The sequence below is a fragment of the Lissotriton helveticus genome, chromosome 9, assembly GCF_964261635.1.
Source record: "Lissotriton helveticus chromosome 9, aLisHel1.1, whole genome shotgun sequence".
Taxonomy (NCBI): domain Eukaryota; kingdom Metazoa; phylum Chordata; class Amphibia; order Caudata; family Salamandridae; genus Lissotriton; species Lissotriton helveticus.
This window is the reverse complement of record NC_136070.1, coordinates 37,517,613-37,541,607: the sequence shown is the minus strand read 5'-3', so window position 1 is coordinate 37,541,607 and position 23,995 is coordinate 37,517,613. Positions and strand designations below refer to the sequence as shown.

Below are 23,995 nucleotides of genomic sequence, written 5' to 3'. Positions count from 1 at the left end.
CAGCCTGCCTACCCGGCCATGAGGCAGAGGACAGCCTGCCTCACCGGCCATGAGGCAGAGAAGGACAGCCTGCCTCACCGTCCATGAGGCAGAGAAGGACAGCCTGCCTCACCGGCCATGAGGCAGAGAAGGACAGCCTGCCTCACCGGCCATGAGGCAGAGAAGGACAGCCTGCCTACCCGGCCATGAGGCAGAGAAGGACAGCCTGCCTCACAGCCATGAGGCAGAGAGGGAACAGCCTGCCTCACCGGCCATGAGGTAGAGTACTGAGGGGACATCACACACTGTTCACTTACATATATGGTTTGCGTTAGTGTTTTATATATGCTTGTATTAAAAAAGGTATGTAAAAAACAACAGCATAGAAGGCGTTAAAGTCCAGCACTGAGGTACAATCTCACCGAATAGGCCTCCTGACTCTTAGCAGGGTTATTTACTGGTTGAAGTCGTTGTAACATGCTGTCTGATAGGCAGTTTTTCGCATGTCCATTTTGGTTCGCTTTGGTTACACCATGGAGTTTGACCTTTGACCTGCATTAATAGATGTGGGACTGGGAGTATATAGTCCATTCTTTTTAAGTAGGATTTGTTAATGAGACGCCTTTATTTTCACTGGCCTGGTATACATACATATATATATATATACGAGTAACAGAACGTGCTCAATTAAAACATGCTACTAGAACCAAGTGCACCACCCACCCAGCATTCACACATACAATTCCAGAGTTCAAAGGAAACGTGATGTTATTAGCCACGTACATTCTAAATAACTTGAGAAATCACCTCTCACTGTCTCGGAGATTCCGAGTTATAATCACTTTATAGAGGATAACTGCGGCCTGTGCTCACAAGACATGGTTAATGAGATTCTACTTTACTCAATGGATGTGACCTCTTGTGCCCTGGTTCTTTTTCGATAAGTTTGTTCCTAAAGTCTTAAGCATGAAAAACACAGCCTTTCACACCCCATACAGGCAGAGCCAGAGAGCAGCAGGGTGTCTATTCCTATTGTTAGGGGTGGAGGAGCATCATATACCGACATTATTGGAGTGGGGAAACATCATTTACCACGAAGGCATTACCACTACTAACGTTTACCACGTGACACTTACCACGCAGGGTGCCTTCCACGCAGGGTGCCTTCCACGACGTCTTTACCACGGGCTGGGGGGGAGACGTGGTATTCCTTCGAGTCGTTCTGCGTGGGCTTGGGGGGCAGAGGGGGGCTGGGGGGGGTCTCCCCCCCCCCAAAAATAACAAGCGGGGGGCAGAGGGGGGCTGGGGGGGGTCTCCCCCCCCCAAAAATAACAAGCAGTTTACTTTAAAAAAAAAAACGAACATAATTTTAAAAGAAAAAGGAAAGAGCCTCCCCCAAAGACGTGCCGTGTACGTCAAAAAAGCAGTCCTTTTTTTATTTTGGTATACGTGTTTTGACGCTTGTTTCAATGGAGGATGGAAGTAAGGGCTCGTAGAGAAAGACGTGCAGGTAAGACGTTTCTAGGCGTAGTAAAATCCTACGTTGTAAATACCAGCGTGGTAAAGCCACTTGCGATGTAAAATTCGCGTGGTAAAGCCATGCGTGGTAATTGAAATCGTGGTATAATCATATATTCATTGGAGTGGCATAAAATAGCATATTACATGGGCTAGTGACACTGCGCAGTAGCAATGACGTAGGAAGTGACCTTTTCAATGTAGGATTAAATGTGCGAATGCATGTTCATGTATTACCAAACAGGGTGCTGTGCTTTGAGTGACTGTGCTGTACAAGCGCTTTCATTCAATTATTCTCAGTGTGTGTGTGTGTGTGTGTGCACGCGTGTGAGTGTGTGTGTGCGTGCACGCGTGTGTTTTACATGTCAATAGGTAGTGATGCAGAAAGAGCATGTGTTTATGAATAAACATATCCAGAGTATATTCAGTTTGCAGTTTTATTTGCAGCAACAACTGTACACTATCTCCCCTGCAGCACATCTTTAAAAATGACTACAACATGTTATGTGTATTTGTAAAGCGCACTATCACCCGCGAGGGCGTCCACGTCACGGGAGATGGCTGCACAGTCTGCAGTGGCACCGAGACTTGTTAGACCCCTCAGGTGGATGGAGGCCCTCCCACTGCCGGGCACTCAAGGGTGCTGCTTACTTTATGCAGCTGATATGGTCCAGGGCAGAATGACTGCTCCTTTGTGCAGTGGGTGCCGTCCACCGTCAGGCATTGGTTGTGCAGTGGGTGCCGTCCACCGTCAGGCATTGGTTGTGCAGTGGGTGCCGTCCACCGTCAGGCATTGGTTGTGCAGTGGGTGCCGTCCACCGTCAGGCATTGGTTGTGCAGTGGGTGCCGTCCACCGTCAGGCATTGGTTGTGCAGTGGGTGCCGTCCACCGTCAGGCATTGGTTGTGCAGTGGGTGCCGTCCACCGTCAGGCATTGGTTGTGCCATGGGTGCTGGCCACCACCAGGCCTTGAGGCAGTTGCAGCTGATGCATGTATGTAGCTTTGTAATACAGGACCATATTATAGGTTACTTATAATGCATTTTTATATTACAGAATTTATTAATTTATTTTAATCTTCTTTAGAAAAATGTGATGCATTTGACTCATCCTGAGACTGTAGATATGTCTGTCGATGTGTGAAATTATTTGGGATACTATGCTAATGTTTAAATGTGTTTTATGCAAAGAAGCACTCGTACTGTCAAATATGGGGAACCTAGAGTCCCCGATCCTTACATTAGAAAGACAAATTTCCACTTGGCACACGGCCAACTTAGACCGTGGGGTGACACTGGCGAGAGCCAGGCTGAGATAGTTTTCCATCGAATAGTCCAGGTAGTGCTGGAGGGCCTCAACCCGCAAGATGTAGGAGCACAGAGATAAGACTGCAAGCTCATCTACTGGCTGGATTCCAAGGAAGTGGCATTGAGGATAGTGCCCTCGTTTCAACATGCCGCAAACCGTCTTCACAAAAAATCCTCTGCTGTGGCACATGCATTCGCTGACTACTATCGAGCACTTTATGCGACAGCCCCAAGACTTCCACAATAACTGGACCATCCAATCCTTCATGACATCCCACTGCATTCTATCCCTAGACCCCTGGCGCAGGACCCAGACCAACCTCAACCACTTTAGGAAATTGGGGAGGCCCTGACTGAGCTGTCATCTGGGAAGACACCAGGTTCAGACGGCTTCCCGACTGAATTATTTCAAAGATCTTGATCCCATCTGCTCTCTCACCTCCTTGTCTTGTACACTGATGCGGCAGACCCAGGGTACTTCCCCCCGAGAGTTGGAGACAGGTACGATTATCATGATCCCTAAGGCGGGTCAAGCCCTGGACAGGTGCTCGTCGTATAGGCCCATATCTCTTATTAATGCAGACATAAAGATTTTTGTGAGATTCAGCTCACTCGGATGCTGCCATATCTTGTCCCCCTGGATCAATGTGGATTCATGCCAAAAAGAAGCACCCAACACTGTAACCGCAGAGTCCATGCATCCCACACCTTACCGCTCTGATCCTCATAGACTTTAAAAAGACCTGTGAGACTGTAGACTGGTCCTTTTTAGACACAGCTTATTTCCAGAAACTTATGGGGCTTCTCTATGCTAATTAAACCACCCGGGTTCAGGTCAATGATACCCTCTCACTGCCATTCCCCAATTTCCGGGGCACCCGTCAGGGTTGCCTCCTCTCTCCTTTTCTGTTTGTTCTGGTAATCGAGCCACTAGCCAGTCTCGTCCGCTGTGATACTTGGGTGCAGGGTTGGTCATGAGGAGGAGGAATGGAGGAGCGTGTAGCACTGTAAGCCGACGATATTTTGTTTTCCTCACAGATCAACAATCTTCAGGCCCCTGATGTCTAGATACCCTCCGCTTGTACGGCGATGCCTCTGGCCATCGGGTCAGCGATTCAAAGTCCTTCTTTGTACCAATTGAGGAGGACCTAGGCTCCGGGTGCTGCAATCCTACAACACTGCCTAACCTTCAAATACCTAGGCATTTAAATCTCTTGTCTTCCCACCCTGGTGTGGAACCTCAATCTGAAGGCCCTCATCACTAGATTAAAAAAAGACTTGCAACACTGGGCCATCTACCCCTGACCCTTCTTGCAAGTATAGCCATGTTCAACATGATGGTGCTTCCTCGCTTCTTGTATCTCTTCTCAAACTATCCCCAACCAATCCCTCGGAAATTGTTTCAGGACCTGGCATCGAAGTCATCACCTTTATTTGGGTGGGGAGGCGCTACCGTGTGCCATTCGTTAATGGGCATATTTAAAGGTCAACAAGGGCGCCCATACGAGTCAGCAAAGGACCTCGGGGAACATATTTATGAAAGCAACAGTGGTCCCATGCATAAAGAAAATTCTGACAACAGTCAATATAGACACAATGGATACTATATTAGTTATGACATGTCCAGCCGGACAGAGGTCTCAATCTTTTACTTTTTTTGAAAGGAATCAACAAGAATTTCCTCCAGCAATTCTTCATAGTGGGGCACAAGCCTGTACCCTACCACATACAAATTGGCATGGTGAAAAGAATCACAAACACACAAAACTAGGCTTTTTAGGCAAGAACTTCCTGTAGTTAATAATGCAACAGAAATTCAAGTAACAGCATTACAAGCGTGTAACACATGGTATACGTTTTTAGTATATGGTGTATATGAAAGGTCGACGGCGTTTCGATCCCACTATATAATCATGGGGATCATCATCAGGACATTAATAATGCCTAAACAATATAAACCTTTGTAGCCCCAAGTGCTGGAATGGGCATTGTAAAAGCCAGGGCTTACCGGATAAGCCCAGCCCAAGCGATCTGGACGGGGCAGGGTGGAGTGTAGGCTAAGTGACCGGCAATCCGGCAATCGAAAGCCTAGGGAGAACGCGTCAGCAATCTGCTCGATCGCGTTAGGAGGGTAGAGTAATCCGGATCAGTCGGCCGTGATTACTTCCTCGTAGTGCACCCATGATTATATAGTGGGATCGAAACGCCGTCGACCTTTCATATACACCATATACTAAAAACGTATACCATGTGTTACATGCTTGTAATGGTGTTACTTGAATTTCTGTTGCATTATTAACTACAGGAATCTGAAGTTCTTGCCTAAAAAGCCTTTTTTGTTTGTTTGTGATTCTTTTCACCATGCCAATTTGTATGTGGTAGGGTGCAGGCTTGTGCCCCACTACGAAGAATTGCTGGAGGAAATTCTTGTTGATTCCTTTAAAAAAAAGTAAAAGATTGAGACCACTGTCCGGCTGGACATGTCATAAATAATATAGTATCCATTGTGTCTATATTGACTGTTGTCAGAATTTTGTTTATGCATGGGACCACTGTTGCTTTCATAAATTCGTTAATGGGCAGCATTCCCTGCATGATGGGGGAATGGGGATATCTGACCTTTACAATTACTACCTGGTAGAGCAACTCACAACAATTAATGATTGGTTTAATGGAGAATGGAATAACCCGGCATATCAATAAGAATTGAACTGGTTGGGCCTTGACGGGCTCTTGGACCTGCTCTATGGTTCCCCATTCCCCAGACACACCTAGAATGTATGGAGGTGACCCTGTAGTGTTGGAGGAGGGCTCTCTGACTCATCAGGTGGGACCATAAACTCACTGGGATGACTCCGCTGTGGCAGGGTAGATGGCTCTGACCTATGACCAGCTTACAGGGGTTTGGGAGGTGGGACAGGGTTGATACTACTCACCTGGGAGACATCTTGCAAGGCCCTAATGCCCTTCGAGGGCATGCAGAACACTACCAGCTTTCCCGCACGTAATTTTACCAATACCAGCAGCTGCACCACCCTCTCTGTCCACATCCCACCAGGTATGAAGCTCCCTGAATTTAGCCCCCTTGAGGTCAAGCTTTTAATGGGGATGCTGAGCAAGGGAGACATTACCAGGATTTACTGCTCCCTATTCTTAACGCACCAGATCCCATCCCTTGGTTACAGACGCGATCGGAGACATAGGTTGGAGACCTCAGGAAGACGAATGGCGCAAAGACAGAATGGCCCCCAAGGGACATGGTTATCGTCTCACGACTCCGCATGATCCAAGTAAACTAGCTCCATATTGTAATTGTGATTGCATTTATATAGTGCTTACTACCACTGACGAGGCGTTGAAGCGCATTTTCTGCGAGTAGCACACTACTCTGGAACCCAAAGAGGATTAGTGGTGAATTACTATAGTGAGATATGAAATTAATTTCAGCAGTGGACATGTTAGTCTGTTATATGGATTGAAAAGGATAGTGGATGGATAGAAGAGGGAAGGGTTTGCATTTATATTGCGCTAGCTACCACTGATGAGGTGCTGAAGTGCTTTTCGGTGAGTAGCACGCTACTCCGGAACCCAAAATGATTTAGTGGTAAATTAGTATAGGAAAATATGAAATGAATTTAAGCAGTGAACATGTTAGTATGTTATTTGGATTGAAAAAGGATAGTGGAAGGATAGAAGAGGGAAGGGTTTGCATTTAAATAGCACTTGCTAACGCTATATTGCGCTAGCTACCACTGATGAGGTGTTGAAGCACTTTTCGACGGGTAGCATGCTACTTCAGAACCCAAACAGGATTTGGGCTGAATTAGTATATGGGGATACGAAAATAATTTGAGCTGTGGACATGTCAGTTTGTTATTTGTATTGAAAAAAGATATGGAGGGATAGAAGGGTGAAGGGTTTGCATTTACATGGCTACCCCTGAGGTGTTGAAGTACTTTTTGTGGGTAGCACGCTAGTCCAGACCCCAAACAGGTTTAGTGGGGAATTGGTATAGAGAAATATTACATTAATTTGAGCGGTGGACATGGTAGTCTGTTATTTGGATTGAAAATGAATAGGGGAGGGATAGGAGAGTTTTTTTTTTCTTTTTTGGAATTCATAGCGGTAGGAGAGGGTTTTGGATGAGTAATGGGGAGGTGGATAGGGGAGAGTCAGCGAGCAGGGTTTAGAAAGGCTTGTTTGGGAGATCTGAATAGTAGAAGGGGTATCAGATGATGCAAGGAGGGCTAGTGGAGGGAACAGTCTAGAAAGGGTTATTTTGGGGATCATAGTAGTATGCAGTGTTTGGGATGAGTGAGAGAGTGGAGGTAGAGGATATATTTTGAGAGAGGTATAGGGTAAGAAATAGGGTAGTGCTTTGGAAAGACTAGTAGAATAAGGTTTGAGATGAGTCAGAGAGCGAGGTAGAGGATATATTGAGAGAGGCATAGGGTGAGAAATAGGGTAGTGCGCTGGAGAGAGTAGAAGAATGATGTTTGAGTTGAGTCAGCATGGAGGTAGAGAATATATTGCTTGAGATATAGGGTAGTGCATTGGATATGCTGATTCAGAATCAAAGTAATACATATAAATATAATTAAGTAAAGGGCAGGTATATATGTATAAGGAAGGTAATATATGTATATTAAAGTTGTATTGCATAAACTCACACCTTCAAGCGTTGCTGTACTTTAAGGTAATTTGTTTATTTTTACTATTTAAAAGGGAAGCAATTGTAGATAAATAGTTATGATAAAAGGTGTACTTATTTTTGCATTCACCTATATACATGTTAAACATAGGATAATGTAATTATAAGTAATATGATTTTTTTTAAACAGAACTAACGAATATCTATATATTTAAAACATAAATTATTATACACGTTTATACAAAGCAATGCACATATGTGGGTACACATCTATAGTCCAAATAAATGCTTATATAAAGAAGGATATACTGTGTATTTATGTATGAGTATGGTGGTTATGTGGGGGAGAGCCAACTCATGAATAGTCTTCTGAAGATAAGGTCCGTGGATCTTATGCTTGGAGGTAAAGAGTTCCATAGTTTGGATGCTTGAACAGAGAAGGATGTGCCACCTACATTTTTTTCTTATATGGTGGGATTTTGAGGCGAGGTGCCTATTCAGAGTAGAGGTTCCTTTGTTGAATGTATTTGGTGATTTTATTCCTGATGAAGAGCGGTTTTGTTCCATGTATCGCTTTGTGGGTGATACAAAGCAGCTTGAATGTGGATCTTTTGGCAACTGGTAACCAATGTGGGGCTCTCAAAGCAGGGGAGATGTGGGCCTGTCGATTTATATGTAGGAGTAGTCTGGCAGCAGAGTTCTGAATCCATTGAAGTCTTTTCATAGTTGTTAAAGGTGATCCGTGGTAAAGGCTATTGCTTACCTGACTCCACAACGATTTCACCAAGCAGGGAGAACTGCTCAAGTCATTGTGTGCGCTGTTCCCTAGTGAATGCTGACTTTATCCATATGCAGGGCTTTAAGTGGGATGAAAAAACTGGGGGGTCTCCAAAAGGGGCGTGACCAGTGTAATTAGGGGAGTGGCTTTAAAACACGCTGAAAATATGTGTTTAGCATAGTTTGCCGCCGGACTTGTATTTTGCTGTTTCTGTCATTGCATCCAGATATGTGATACAAGTAGCATCATAACTACAACAATTAAGGACTATTGGCTTTGTCAATGGTTATTAGTTGCATAAGATAAATGAGCTGCAACTATGGCTTGTTACATATAATATTGAAAAAACTTCTAATTAAAGCCATGGGGACCCTACCACAATGTTGCTGCTCTTGCGTTTTAGAAAGAGAAGGGAAATCCAGAAAGAAAATGACTCTTTGAAAGATTTCCCTTCCCCTGCGTCCTGCCGTAACTTCTCCACTAGTGTGGAGTGAGCAGCGCACATCCATGTGCTTGCTGTCTCGAAACGGGTCTCTATCGGGCTCTGTTTTTTGCCCTGGAATTTTTTTCTGGACTACAGTGACAGCAGACTGCTGTCAGTGCAGTCCGGAAAAAATACTGACCGCTTGTGCCAGGGCTCAAGAGAGAGCCCGATACAGACCCGTTTCGAGCCCCCCTTAAAAAAACTGCCGGTGCTCAGACCCCTTGAGACCCGGCCCACTTAAAGCCCTGTCCATATGACCTGGGCCTGCCCCAGGCTGACCCCCTTTGGGAGAGAGTAAATGAGGAACTTTCTGGGATTTTGGGGCATCGGTTTGAACTTACTCCCCGGGTGGCCGTGCTGGGCTTTCTGGAGGAGGTAGGTGGACTGAGGATTGAAAGGGTCTTCATTGGGGTGGCAATGATGGTGGCCAGGATCAGGGCCATCCTCACTCACTCCCTTCACTGCTCGGGCGATCTCCGCAACAGTCTAGGAGAGATATTGATATGATTGCCTGTACCAACAGACTTGGGTCCGGCTACAGGCTCGACTGGGCCATGCAGTACTATACTCCCCCAAGCAGCTGATTATCCATTCCCAGCTAAACCAAATACTAGAAAAGTCCCCTGCAGCTCAGAGAGTGGTGCTCTGGGGTATGTCAGAGATGGGTCACATCTTTCCTTATGGACATTTCTGTGACAGGCTAACTGCCAACACGAATGACCCGCTAGATGCGTTGGATCTCTTTACCTTTTTTTACGTACGTGTGAAACTTAGAGATTCATACCCTGAGTTTGTTGAGGCCCGTACTGAATGCACAACCTTTATCCTTCTTTTCACGCAGTCCTCTCCCAAGCATCTCCTCTCTCGTCTCTACTCTGCTGTACAGTCGGAGGCGCCTAGCGGAACCCAGAGAGCCCGGCAACGATGGGAGACTGACCAAGGCAAATTTATATCAGATAAGGACTGGGGACTGTGTGTGGACTGACACAAACTTTATCTACTAACGGTAGGCTCCACCTCATACACTTTTGGTTCTTACACCAGCCATATTATACCTTGGTCAAATTCTGCCAATATATACTGAGTGATCATGACGAATGCGCCAGATGTCATGGCAGGGGAGCTGTTTCATGCATCTTGCCTGGTCATGTCACCAATATTAGTTTACTGGCAGACTATTCTCTCTACTTTCGAGGAATAACGCATTTGTCATTACATCCCTCACAGGGACTGGCACTCCTATGCCTTCCGTCAGAAATGCCAGATGAAAACAAGTGCCTCCTGGCAATGATGTTACTCCATGCTAAACAAAGGGTGACCAGCTCCTGGGGCCAGGGAGGAGTGCCTACTGTTTGAGAATGGTTACTTGATGTCGCTTTTATAAGAAACGGCCAACACTATACTATTCAATGCTCCCACCCCAGCACACCCAAAGATAACGTGGGGCTCTTTTCAAGCATCGTTGCTGACGCACTCAGCGCCCACATCTACCTTATGGTCCAACTGTCTGTACAATCCAATGCCTTGACTCCCCGCGGCTACCACTGTACCTCCATTTATTAATGTAGGCCTTCCCCCACCCGTACCCACTGATATGGGCTTTTTTCTATGTCACCAGATTAGTAATGCGAGAACTTCTCATTCCAATTATAACAACCAATGAATTTATATTTTTTTAATGCAACATGCCTATTAATGCAGCCATTCACTGTAGTTGTACTGTTTTAAATTTGAAAATTCTAAATAAAATAAAACAAAAAAGTCCATTGTTGTCAAACGCATAATTGCTTGTAAACGGAACTCCTCAGATCCCGCGTCCTTGGTGGACTGGAGAAGGGGCGTGGATTGGTGCGCTCACCAGGAATGACCAATTTACGAGGCATGGGGCTGCCCCCGGAAACATGAAAATATCTGGGGCAAATGGTGGGAGTACCATGGGCTCCATGTTGCGACTTCTTAATCTTAATTACATATCTCTGTCTAATGCATAAGATATTGAATTGTGGAACTGGTCAATGTATGTCATTACTGCTATTTACACCAAAATCAATATAAATTGGTTATTAAAAACTGTGCTTTATGCAACAATGTTTATTTTATGTCAAATTTTAAATGCAAAGCACATTGAAAGGAAATTAAAAATGTATTATAAAATATGGTTTTGTGGTACGTTGACAATATAGAGTAGTTTTTGCAAAATATATATACACAGAGGATGGGCCTGCAGGGATGAGCTTGCGAGATGTGCTGATTAATACTCGAGAGCAGCACTGTCATTGTCATCTTGTGAAACCATTTTTACCATACTGAAAGACAAAATGATGTGTTAACCAGCCATTTAACATTTCCATTTGTTTATGAAAGCAAAATATTCCACAAATGAATCCAGCACTGTGGATTACTTGAAATAATTCATGGTTAAACCTCTTTTCTGTGAAATATGAACTTTGAAACCACTGGCAGACATCGGCTAAAAGGGGCTACCCAGGTAATATAAACGTGTGCACGTGCATGTGTGTGTTTGCATATTTGTGTTTGTGTGTGTGTGCGTGTGCATATATTCACTGAAAAAAACAAAGGTTAAAGTGACAGTATAGTTAGGTTATAATGTAAGTTAAAACGTAACGTTTTAAACATAAGAAACCACTGACATGCACCAGTTATAGTTAAATCAATGAACTATAACTTAGCACTCGCCGTGCAGTGATGTCATTACAGATGTTATTAATGATATCATGAAACACGTTATAAATGATGTAATTAATAAGGTCAAATGTGAGGTCATAAGCAGTGCATAGTGAGTGCACGAGCACCTGCTGCGCACGGCCTTCGGCCAATGACCAGCAGCAGTCAACCCCACATGCGTAGCAGGGGGTTGTCCGCAAGCCCTAGGCCTTGCGCCCACCCACCGATTTCCCCCTGTGGAAAGATGTAAGACTTGAGGTAGGCCTCCGGTCCTAGCCTGCAGCCAGGCCCTCCTTCCAATTCCCCTGTGAGTGCTTCCTAGGTAAAGTTCTAGGCCCAGTTTACTAACATTTTGTATCATGGTCGGGTCACTTTTTTTGGTACATCTATGACAAGAATGCTAGGCGAGATTTACAAAGCCACGTAAATCAGATTTGTGTGGAGTTGCATGACATTTTTCCCAAAAAGTAATACAAGGCAGCACAAAGCTCTTCCTTGCGTTACCCTGCTTCAGAAAGGCATTCCATGGGTGGAACGTGGGCACTCCTATGTATTCACCCATGGCTTTAGACACAATCCCAGATTATCTAAGGTGAGGAAACCTGGGGATTGTGCCAAACTGTTATGCCTCCCTGAACTAGGCGTAACAAAGAGAATTTTTTAAAATTTCTTCTCGTTACTTCCTTTTTCTAATGCATGCCGTATTCTGCAACACACATAGAAAGGGAAAAATGCCTTTAAGGATTGTTTTTGTGCAGCAAGGTATATCTTCATGTACAAAAACAATCCTGCCTGTAACACAGGCACCCTCATACAATGGTTCAATGGTGCCTTCTTTGGAGCTAGGCCGCACACAGTGCACGTCAGCACATAGACGCCATCAGCACACATGCCCTGGCCTCCACAGACTACATTCTCCTAGAAGAACTGATCTTCCATCTCGTGAACACCAACGACAGCAACTCCACCACACTACTGGACAGCCTCGCGAACCTCGGGCTCAAACAGCTCGCCATGACACCCACCAACTCCACCGGACACACGCTCGACCCCATCTACTCCACCAGCAGCCACGTCTCCATCAGCCACACCATCGAACTCCACTGGACAGATCACCGCTGCATCCACTTCTCCTTCAAGAAAACCACCGTACACATCCACCAGCAAAGAATCCCCCACCGCAGCTGGAACAAGGTCACCGAAGACCAGCTAATCACCACCCTCGCCCGAGACCCACCGACTGACCACACTGACACCTACACAGCCGCCCGCAACCTCAAGAAATGGATTGATGACTGCGCCAACACTCTTGCTCCAATCAAGAAACCCACAAACAGACGCACCGACAGAAGAGCCATCTGGTTCACCGCCGGCCTTCAGACATCCAAACAGACCTGCCGGAGACTAGAGAAGAAATGGCGCCACAAGCAAACTCCAGACAACCATACCCTCAAGAACGCCAGCCGCAGACACCACCAACTCATTTGAACGGCCAAAAGGACCTCCTTCAAGGAACGCATCGACAACAACGCACACAATAGCAAAGAGCTTTTCAACATCGTAAACGAACTCGCCAACCCCAGCTCTAGCTCCAACGACATCCCGCCATCACAAGACCTCTGCAACTCTCTAGCTACCTTCTTCCACTGCAAGATCGCAGACATCCACAACAGCTTTAACACCCAGACCCCTCCGACAGCCGCCGACACCGCAGACTCATCACACCCCAGTCACAACGGCCGCCTGATTTCCTGAAACCATGTCAACGGCGAAGACACCATCAAGATCATGAACACCATCCGGCTCACCATCAGACCCCTGCCCCACCACATCTTCTACAAAGCGAGCTCCATCATCGCACACCAACTCCGTAAGATCTACAACAGCTCATTCGATACCGCCACCTTGCGGAAAGCTGGAAACATACAGAAATAAACGCACTGCTCAAAACACCCAAAGCCAACCCAAAAGACCTAAAGAACTTTCGGCCCATCTCCCTGCTCCTGTTCCTGGCGAAAGTCATCGAGAAGATTGTCAACAGACAACTGACCCAATTCCTTGAAGAGAACAACACCCTGGGCTCATCCCAGTCCAGATTCCGCAGCAACCACAGCACCGAAACCGCCCTCATCGCCACCACGGACGACATCAGGGCCCTGCTGAACAACAGTGAAATGCGGCCCTCATCCTCCTGGACCTCTCGTCCGCCTTCGACACCGTCTGCCACCGCACCCTGCGCACACGCCTTTACAATGCAGGAATCCGCAACAAAGCCCTAGACTGGATCACCTCCTTCCTCACCGACAGAACCCAGAGAGTCCGCCTTTCTCCATACCGATCCGAAGCTACCAAGATCACCTGCGGTGTACCCCAAGAATCATCCCTCAGACCGACCCTCTTCAACGACTATATGACACCGCTCACCAACATCATCTGCTCGCACAACCTCAACACAGTCTCCTACACGGACAACATCCAGCTGTGCCAAAAGCAACTTCCACGCAGGGATGAAGGCCGTCGCCGAATGGATGATGAGCAGTCGCCTGAAACTGAACTCTGACAAGACGGAGGTCCTCATCCTCAGCTCCACCCCTTCCGCCTGGAACGACTCCTGGTGGCCAGCCTCGCTGAGAACCGCGCCGACGCTCACCGACCACGCACGCAACCTGGGGTTCATCCTGGACTCTTCTCTGTCAATGACCCAACAAGTCAACGCCTCCTACTTCAACACCCTCCGTATGCTTCACAAGATCTACAGATGGATCCCCATTGAAACCAGAAGGACGGTCACCCAGGCCCTCGTCACCAGCAGGCTGGGCTACGCACTGGCACTGAAATAGAGTGCCAGCCAATATCTGAGTGCGAGGCACTATGCTACCTTGCACATAGGTGATGATGCCACTTAACATAATTTGTTGTCAACGGCATATTACACTACTCAAACATTCCATGCCATTACAGTCGCTAGTTTGTGACGTGGGATCACGCTCCACAGTGCGAGTGGTGTCAACAGTTTGCCATGCCACAAAATTTTGCCAGTTCATGCTCATGCACCCGCTATCAGTGTATATGATTACATTCTATTTGGGTTACTTTGAATATTAATTTTCGAGTCTACTTCACTATGTATTAGACTTTTAACTGGATTCACAACGTGACTGTGTTATCTTTTGCACTTTCCATCATGGCTGCCTTGTTTGTATGGATTACCACTTCCTGTACCACTTGACCATGTGACCCTATTTAACCAACCATTGTAACACTGTTTTGTTTACATGTGGCCAAGACTACGGCTGTAGTCGAAACGCGTTGTGAAATTAAATCGCTTTACATTGGTAATCTGTCCCGGTTCCTTTTGTCCTGAGAGCGCACTTACTTGGGAGTTGCAGATTGGATATATATAAAAAATATATATATATATATAAATATATACACACACACACACACGTATGTGTATATATATATATATATATATATATATATATGTATATATATATATATATATATATATATATATCAAAAGAGACTCCTGTCCGCCAATCACAGGGCGGTTCAACACAGGTGCGGACCTCTTCCCCACAAGATAAAGTTCTTCGCTAGTAACGAGCCACTACACACAAGTAAGTATAAGCAGTTTCTAAGTTTTTATTTAAGCATTATCAAGATCAATGTCTTCCATAATATATATATATTACCTTTTTGAACTAAAGAAAACACAGAAATTCACCAGGTATAGTCAGCAAGGCTAACTATAAATTGTGCCCGCACCATGCACTGCTTATGACTTCACATATTATATCATTGATGACATTTTCTATGACATCATTTATGACATTGATTCTAACATCTCAAATGACATAATTGATGACATCACTCATGACCCATCCAATGACTGTGCTAGTTTGTCTTATAGTTTACATAGCGGCAGGTAGCTACCATATTGCGTTCCTATCTAATTTTGTACAGCCTGTGTCCAGCTAATGGGTATTATCATTTACAAAACGCATGCGCTTCTAATGCGCCATAGGTGTGCAGAGGTATTGAACAAGTTATAAATCTTTGTACTGAAGAGTAACTCTGTGTGAAGGCGACAGGTGATGACTGTGTTCAGAACGTTCCACATACGTTTTTTTAGTTCTGCAGAAAAAGTTTCCAACAGTGCAAAGATTCTACGTTGTGGACACTAAGGGGCAGATATACAAGCCCCATGCGTCGCAGGTGCATCACGTTGCGTGATGCACCGGTGGCGCAGCCTGCTGAGTGATATTTACAAGCACAGGTAAGGTTACCCTACGTAACTTAACCTGTGCTTGTAAATATCGCCCCTGTTCATGCAGCACTTTGCGTATTAGGGGCGGGACATGGGTTTTGCTGTGGGTGTTCCCACGCAACGCCCATGTCCACTGATGCATTTCCAGATTTATGAGAAATCGTAAACCTGGAAAGGTGTCAGTTTGCTGCGGCACCATAGGGGTGGCGTAGCCAAGCGTAACGAGGAGAAATGTTTTCATTTCTCCTCAGTTTTTCCTCTTTCAATGCGTGCTGCATTCTACAGCACGCATTGAAAGAGGAAAATGCCTGCAGTGATTGCTTTTGTGCAGGAAGATGCCCCTTCCGTCACAAAAGCAATCTCCTTATGACGCAGGCATCCTTGCACCATGGTGCAAGGGTGTCTGCGCCGGCGCATGGCAGCTGTTTTTGCACCAGCGCTGGGGAGAGCACAGGAATGCAACATATTATTGTAGATATGTCGCATTTCTGTGCTGTGAAAGTGCCGCAGCGTGGCGCAGCCAAAGGGCTTGCAGTGCCGCCCTGCAGCACTTTCTTGTAGATCTGCCCCAGCGTATTGTAAGCAGCCTTGAGTTATCAGACAGAATCGTCTCAGCATGACAATTTCTACATAACATAGAAGACTTACCATCCTATGTACATGTGCTTCTTTTGCTTCAGAAGTTGGGCTATCTGTATTGTTTTCATCACAGTATAAAGTCTGCAGGTAGTATGATCTTTAGCTAAATCAGACCTTGGTTATTTTCAGCAAATAGTGTCTTTCTGTACAAGCATTGCATAGAGTGTACACTGTTCTTAGTGGATACTTTTTAATACTCTATGGTGTATTTCTCATGAGAGTTTCACAGTCTGCAAACATTATGGTACAAAGTAAACTCTCTCCTTTGAGTAAATTCTGTTTACAGTAAACACTTTTCTACTCATATCAACTTCATTTATCAGTGCAGTTTTGGTGACTATGAGGGGATTGATAGAGATAAAAGCGGTCCATAGTAGGACATTAATTTTGGAACATACATAGACTACTTTGAGGAACATGGCTCCGTCTGAACAAATGTATTCATGTATAAATATCTATGTGCAATGAGGATTTCCCTTATACCTGTGGTTGATTGTTAATTTGAACCAGGCTACCAGTGAAGTGATTGGTACAGGGTCAATGTTGCACATAAGACATGCGTGCTATACCTATGGGAGTTGTATCTGCGATGGCATTAATGATGCTTCATAATATTCTGAGCTATTTGGTACTTATTTTCAGGCCTCCAATACCATACCCGTTGATAGAGTAATGGGTAAAGAAGAAGCTTGGATGACGTCAGCAGTGATATCATCAATGATGTCATTTTAGATGTCATCAATGATGTCATTTTAGATGTCATCAATGATGTCATAAATGATGCCATAGAACATGTCATGAACTATGTAATATGTGAGGAGGTCCTAAGCAGTGCATGGGTGGGGTGCAAGTTATAGTTAGCTCTGCTAACTATAACTGGTGCATTTATATGCAATATTTGTCATTTCATAAAAGCAATACAGTACAAAACAGATATGATAAAAACAATTAAGCAACTCAGCCCTCTAAACGTTTTGTACAATAAAAAATGCGATACAGTCTTTGATAAAATAATAAGGGAAGGGAAACATACAGTGAGATACAGTCATACTTAGAATGATAAGGGAGAGGAAACGGAACATCAGATGGTTGAACCAGATTGAGTCTAATGGGATAACCTTACTGGAGGAGCAATTTCCTCATAGTTCTTATCCTCCATACCCAGCCCAAAAATGTTGCCAGGCAGCAAGCAAACAGGGGACGCGCATCCGATCTTAAAATCTGTAGGGCCTCCAAGTGTGACCCAGTGCCCAAACTCAAACAAAGAGGTTTCAGCCATCTATGGCGAGGTGCTACATAGGCTGGGCATTCAAACATTAGATGGGCAATAGACTCAACCCTGTTAGTGCAAAAAAGGCAAGACGGTGTAGTTTGCCAAGGTGGTTCCCAGCTTGCTGTCCACTGGCCTAGAGGCAAAACTCCCACCCTAAATTTAAAATATAATGCCCGATCCATCGGGTTGGAGATCATGTCCAGGTAAGGTTCTCTAAGGGGGCGATCTTTAATTAGCAAGAACTCAGCGGCAGATCTGCATAATTTGGGATTGCTCGCTCTCTCTTTATCCACCCAAGACCAGAAGATTTTCTTTAGCATTTGTTTAGGTGGAGATGTTCTATTGGCCCAAGCGTCTGCCAGGCCCAATTCGCAGAGGAGCCGCTTTACTTCCCTCAGCCAACCAACCTTGTGCCAGCCCGTGGTAGAAAGAAGTTTGCGCAGGGCTTCTGCGTAGCTGGAGAGTTCTGAAACATTCCATATTCGAGCCCACAATAAAAGAGGGCGTAGCTTTGCTTGCTCGGATCGGGGACGTGTACCTGTGTCGATTAGAAGAGGGAGCGTGGGAGTGCTGTGAGGAAGCCTCATTAGATCTTTATGAAATTTGTTCTCAAGACAGGTCAGGGTATCAATTTTCTGCGTACCCCACAGTTCTGCCCCGTACAGCGCCGCAGACACCACCTTTGCCCTGTAAATATCCAATATCGCCCCAATTGGTTTCAGGGATGAGGCGCAATGTTCTTTTAGCAATGCCCCTGTAACCCTCCTATGAGTCAGAATGGTTTTTTGATGGTGAGCCTTCCAACTCATAGAGTCGCAGAGACGAATGCCTAGGTAGTCAAATTCCCTTACCCTTTCCAGTGGGACCGAGTCTAGGGTTGGAGGGTGGACTGACTTCCTAGGGGGATTCAGGACCAGGAATTTGGATTTACCTATGTTGATGGCTAAACCCCTGGAGACACAAAAGCCTTGGCATTTATGTGTTTTTTTAGTTCAAGATATTAATGTTGTCACTGACATATTCATCTAACTCTAATGCTACTTTAACCTTTGTTTTTTCAGTGAATTTCTAAGGTTTTTTTAAAAACAAAAACATCTTTTTTATTACACCATACAATAATATAACTTTAACCTTTGGTTTTTCAGTCAATTTCTATTTTCTTTCATTGTAAAGTAGTATTTTATGGTCCTACCTAAAGCGAACCCCCGTAGTTGCCCAAAGGGCAAACAGTCAATCCCACACTGCGCAACGTCTTTGGCAACAGGGCCTGGACACCCACCTTGAGACCGACAACCCCTGTCGCAAGCAGCCAACCTCATGATGCACACAGCCTTTACTTGTGCGTGGTGTGGGGTTAGCAACTTGGCCTGAGTTGCAGCCAGGCTCTCCTTCTAACTCCCTGCAGGCTGCCAACCCCATGCTGAGCATGGCATTTGGCCATGCATACTGGGGGTGTTGGTTACAGGGCTTGACATGACTCCAGATCCTGTGATCTATATATTAAGGGGAGGGGTGTGCAGCCCCCTCTTGGACCCTTAATTGGCACTGAGGACCCTATTTCCCAAATTGCCAAATACAAGCAAACAGGGAAGGATGGCATGCAGCCCCCTCCTTGAGCCTTAATAGGCACCGAGGACCACAGCGCCTGGGGCAATATACAATAAAAATGGGAGGGGTCCATGTGATGCCCTTCCTTGAGCCTATTAGGGCTCTGGGGACCCCATCCCCCAGGGCCTACCTTTATTGGAGGTGGGAGCCCTGATAGCTACCCAGGGCTCCCATCATGCACATTGTAGGGGCCACAGGGGGACCCTTCAGTTCCAGTCGGCTCCCCTGAAGGTGCGGGAGCAGGCATTGCTCCTGCTTGCAGGGAGCAGCTATTTATGCTGCGCCCTCTGGGTGGGTGCAATAACTTATTCTGCTTCCTTGCCTGCATCAGTATGAGCAGGGAAACAGAATACAAGTATGTTTCCAGCTGGCTGGAGCATTTATAAAGCTCCGACCCACTTAGAGTGGACTTTGTGTTTGCTCCTTCTTGGGGGAGATACAAAAATGCTCCCGCCATGCGGGAACAAACACAAGTTTGCCTGCCCGACTGTGGCTCCCCCGGAAACCCAGTATATGAGCCGGCCACAGGGAATGAGGCCCCCAGGGCCATTAAAGGCTTAAGGCGGGGACAGGACAGCCCCTCCCTTTAAAGTTTAGTTGCAGCATTGGGGGTGGGCTCCCTGAGCCTTATAAAGGCTCCCACATCACCTTAAAAAATACTGCGGACATCATGGATGGGGTCTCCAGGGTTTTTGGAGGTTCGGGATGCGGTCACCCCAGCCCCCTCCCCTTAAAAAATACATCAAGCCGCAAGGAATAGGGTCGGGAAGGGGCCCTGTTCCCGCCTCCCTCTGAAAAATACATTAGGGGTGTATAATACGATAAGTTGCACAGTATACGTTATGCCCTAGGGGCCTCACAAACCATATACTAAGAAAGTGGTATAAGTACCACATGAGAGTTAGAAAGCAGGCCTGGGGCCTGTGGAGTTGCTGGGGCTACACTAAACAACCAAAGGTTAGGAAGTAGGAGGCCCACGGGAGAAGCGTGCAGTGTCTAAACACATTGACTTTCTATGGGAAACAAAGAAGTTACAAATATACAATTTAAGGACACTTCCGGTTGGACTAGGATGGAACCCTTTTAAACTAGGACACTTCGAAGGTCAAGACCCACGGGAGCACCGGAGTACTCGTGTTACCTCACCCAGGGAAGCCGGGTGCATAGGTCTCTTTTCGTGTCGGGTTTCGTCGTCGTTTTCTATGGAGAGCTGCAAAGAAGTGTTGCAGGCGACCAAAGGAAAAGTGTCCGGGTGGATCCATGGGTGGATCTGAGATGTGAAGAACCTGAAAGCAGGGGGGATAGAGTCTGGGTCACTAGCCATTGACCAGGAAGGAACCAGGCGATGTCGGGTGCTTGAAGGTGAAGAAGGTGAGTTTGTCTCTTCAGCCACGAGGTCCAGGAGGCATCGACGATGACCAGGCGCTGGATTCGAGCTGTCCCACGATGGATCTAGATGACTGCGGTGTCAGTATCCGGATTGGACCCAACAAGCCTTGGCAACTGCAACCCAAGCAGGATGTCAAGATTGGCTCTGATGCAGACCAGCAAGATCTGTGGCGCTTCTCCTTTTCAGGGAAGCTGGAGCAAGCCAGGAGCAATCAGGAAAGCAAGTTAGATTCAAGATAGCGTCTTCAGGGGGCTCACTAGCCAACGGGCAAGGAACCGGGAAGCCACGTCGAGCTCAAATGCAAAGGCGGGGCCCACGGGACACTCGCGGAGTGTGGGGGCCAGGCCTTCGGTGCAAATGGTGCTCGGGGCTTCTCGTACCCCAATGCTCAACTTACTGAGGCTTCAGGAAAGGAGTGCAGGTAGCAAAATGCAGGATGTCCAAGATGTCCGGTCCCACGTCTCTCGTGTCCGCCACGCCTCTCAGCTTTGCTGTGGATGTGGGTCGGGTCAGAGAAGTCTGGAAGTCCAGTTCTTGAGTCACAGAGTCTTCGGGTTCCGACAGGAGCCTTGGAACTGCAGACAGGCGAAGTTGCTGTTGGTGCCTGTTTGCACAGAGTGGTCACTCCTTGACCACAAGGGAGATGTCTTCCGTCTTACAGTTAAATGGAATGTCGAAGGTCCAAGATACGTCTTTCAAAGATTCGTCCAGGATAATCTAAAGTCCCAGGGACACAGCTCCTATACTTATACTAAGGATGGGGGCTAGATTACCTGACTAGATCCCTCCTATGGGTGGACCTGAGAAGGGGGTGGTAACACCCCTTTCCCTTTGTCCAGTTTCGAGCCAGAGCAGGGCTGGAGTGCCCCAGCAACTGGTTTGAACCGGGCTATGCATGTAGCACCTTGTGTGCCCCAGGCAGTGTCCCAGGCAGTGTCTGAAAAAGCATCTGCTGATGCAGCCCTCTCTGCCCCAATACACAAAACCCTGTCTGGGGAGGTGCTGGCACCTCCCTGGACAGGAAAGCTATTGTCCAGGCCTCCCCTGCCGGAGTTTCGTCCAGCAGCAGGAGGTCAGACTCGTGTCTGTGGCAGCAGCATCCATTTTGTGATGCTGAGGCTCTGTTTAACTTTAACCGGGTAAAGCAGTAACTACATGTCTTCTCCCTCTCGAAGGGTGGAATGCTACCCCCGCCGCCAGGACTGGTGGGGGGGGGTAGTATTCCAAAGTGTTTGACACCTTACACGACATGTTTTGATAAAGCCAAACCAAAGTTAGCATTAACCGTGAGGATTATAATGCACTTGATAGTATATGGTATAGCTATATCATAGAACAGCTATAAGGAAATGGATCCGAAAGCTGCAGAGGGGCTCAGCTCATACTAGGGCACCCTCTCACATAAAACCAAGCACTCTGCCTCCAGGGTTGTCGAGGCGTACCATAGGAGTGGCTTATAGGTGCATATGTTTCTATATGTAAAGGTAGATATAGGTATACTATATCTAAGTTACGGGTGATTACACCACCTTACCCAGGCTGTGTGAACAGACATGTGGTTTCAGTTTGGAAGGCAAACCAGGGGTGGCACAATACATGCTGCAGCCCCTGGTAGGCCTAAGGTGCACCTATGCCCTGGGTACCTATGGTACACTATACAGGGGCTCACAAGGGTGACCCAGTAACCAATCTGGTATGTACCTAAAGTACATGGTATCAATTTAAAGAGAGAACAGCAGGGCTGTGGGTCTGATTAGCAGGCCCACAGCTACATTAAAGTCGAAAAACCAGAAAATCACAGCAAAAAGGCGCCCATTGTAGGGCATGCCGCAACAGCCATATGCAGAAAAAATACCTCACACCAGTGTCTGAGAGAAACATGGAGCAATTCCTGACATTTGGATCCAACTAAGTCATCTACATCCTAGAATGCCCTTGCAAACTGAGGTATGTGGGGAGTGTCACTCTTGCTGCCAAAAAGAGAGTAATGGAGCACATGAGGGCAATAAACAATAACGACCCACATTACCCAGTAGCCAGGCATTTTGCCGAATATCATCTGTCCAATAGTCCACTACTGACATTCTATGCAATTGAACAGATAGAATACAACAGAAGGGGCGGCAATAGAGAGCTGCAACTTAGACAACGTGAGTCCTGGCATATCATTAATTTACAAAGCAAAGACCCTGGGGGCCTTAACCAGGACGAGGAACTGAGCGTACATCTGTAGATCCATTGCTATGAATTCGGATTGGGTAAAAAATATTGTAAAGTGAAAAATTGTATATAATTAGTGTTTCAACCTTTACTATTAGATAACTGATAGTTCTTTTCTTTTTCTGTATTTTCTTTTAAATTACAGGAGGAAAGGAAGGGGCCGACTCCGGAAGGCAATCGAGATTCTACCCTACCCTTTTCTTCAGAAACATCACGGAGGCACAAATTGAAATATAGAAATGTGTCAATTTACACATAAGAGAACCCTTTTGTTCCTAATAATACTTTTGTGTTCTATTCTGTATATTTATGTGTAGAAATGTATTGAGGGGATATAGGAAGTACTACAATGTGTATATATTTGTTGAATTCACAGTTTTGGGGTTTGGCCTTTAAGTTTTATGGGATTACAGTTTTACATAAGAATGCTAACTAGGCATGTTCAGGCCGATTAATGGGAGAACCTGCATATAGATATTAGCAGGCACTATGTCGATATCAGATAGCATTGCTAACTGTAGAAGTTGTACGCAATATGAATATACATCCCTATACTCATAGCGAATTAGCAGTGCAGCAGTCATAAGCATGTAAAAAATTAAAAGGTACATAATACACTATGTCGAGATGAACCACATTACTCATGTGACTGGCTGTGCATGCACCATCTGCAGTTTGATTAGTACTTACAGAGTAATACATATCATATAATTATTACCAGTCCAATATGGCCCCCATGTATACTAGTTTTGTGGGACTATCCAAATGAAGTCCCTTTTCTATGTCATGTACTACACAGTATACACGTAATTCTATCCCACACCTCCGTGTGTGAGCAAGCCTGCTGTGACAGGCGAAACGCTTTACTGAGATTAAAAGACCTGGTGGTGAGAACAAACCTTTGTGTGATCATCTATTTTGATAATTTGGAGAATTGCGGAGCCAGAGCGCTCTGCCAACAGTTGACGATCAGCCTGCCATGGGCAGGGGGAGGCTGATGAAGCAACTTGGATTGGGATACATATATATATGAACAAGGCAGGTATGCCGAAACGTGTCATAGCGATAAATTCGAAATAAATGGAGGATGAAATAGCTAGGCTATCCCTTCCCTGTGTCGGTGTCTGATCTGTATGGAGCTCAGAATCAGTTTAAAAAAAAAATATATATATATATATATATATATATATATAT

The 23,995-nt window shown here is 45.9% G+C and overlaps 1 long non-coding RNA gene across 4 annotated transcripts in view; it reads left to right on the top strand.

Annotated features, from left to right (window-relative positions):
- Positions 1–23,666, top strand: part of LOC144782605 (uncharacterized) — an 834,782-nt gene extending 811,116 nt beyond the window's left edge. For all 4 annotated transcript variants that reach the window (XR_013601169.1, XR_013601170.1, XR_013601168.1 and 1 more), the window contains one exon: positions 22,947–23,666. This is a non-coding gene — a long non-coding RNA (uncharacterized LOC144782605). The remainder of the gene's footprint in view (positions 1–22,946) is intronic.
- Positions 23,667–23,995: the final 329 nt, after the last annotated feature.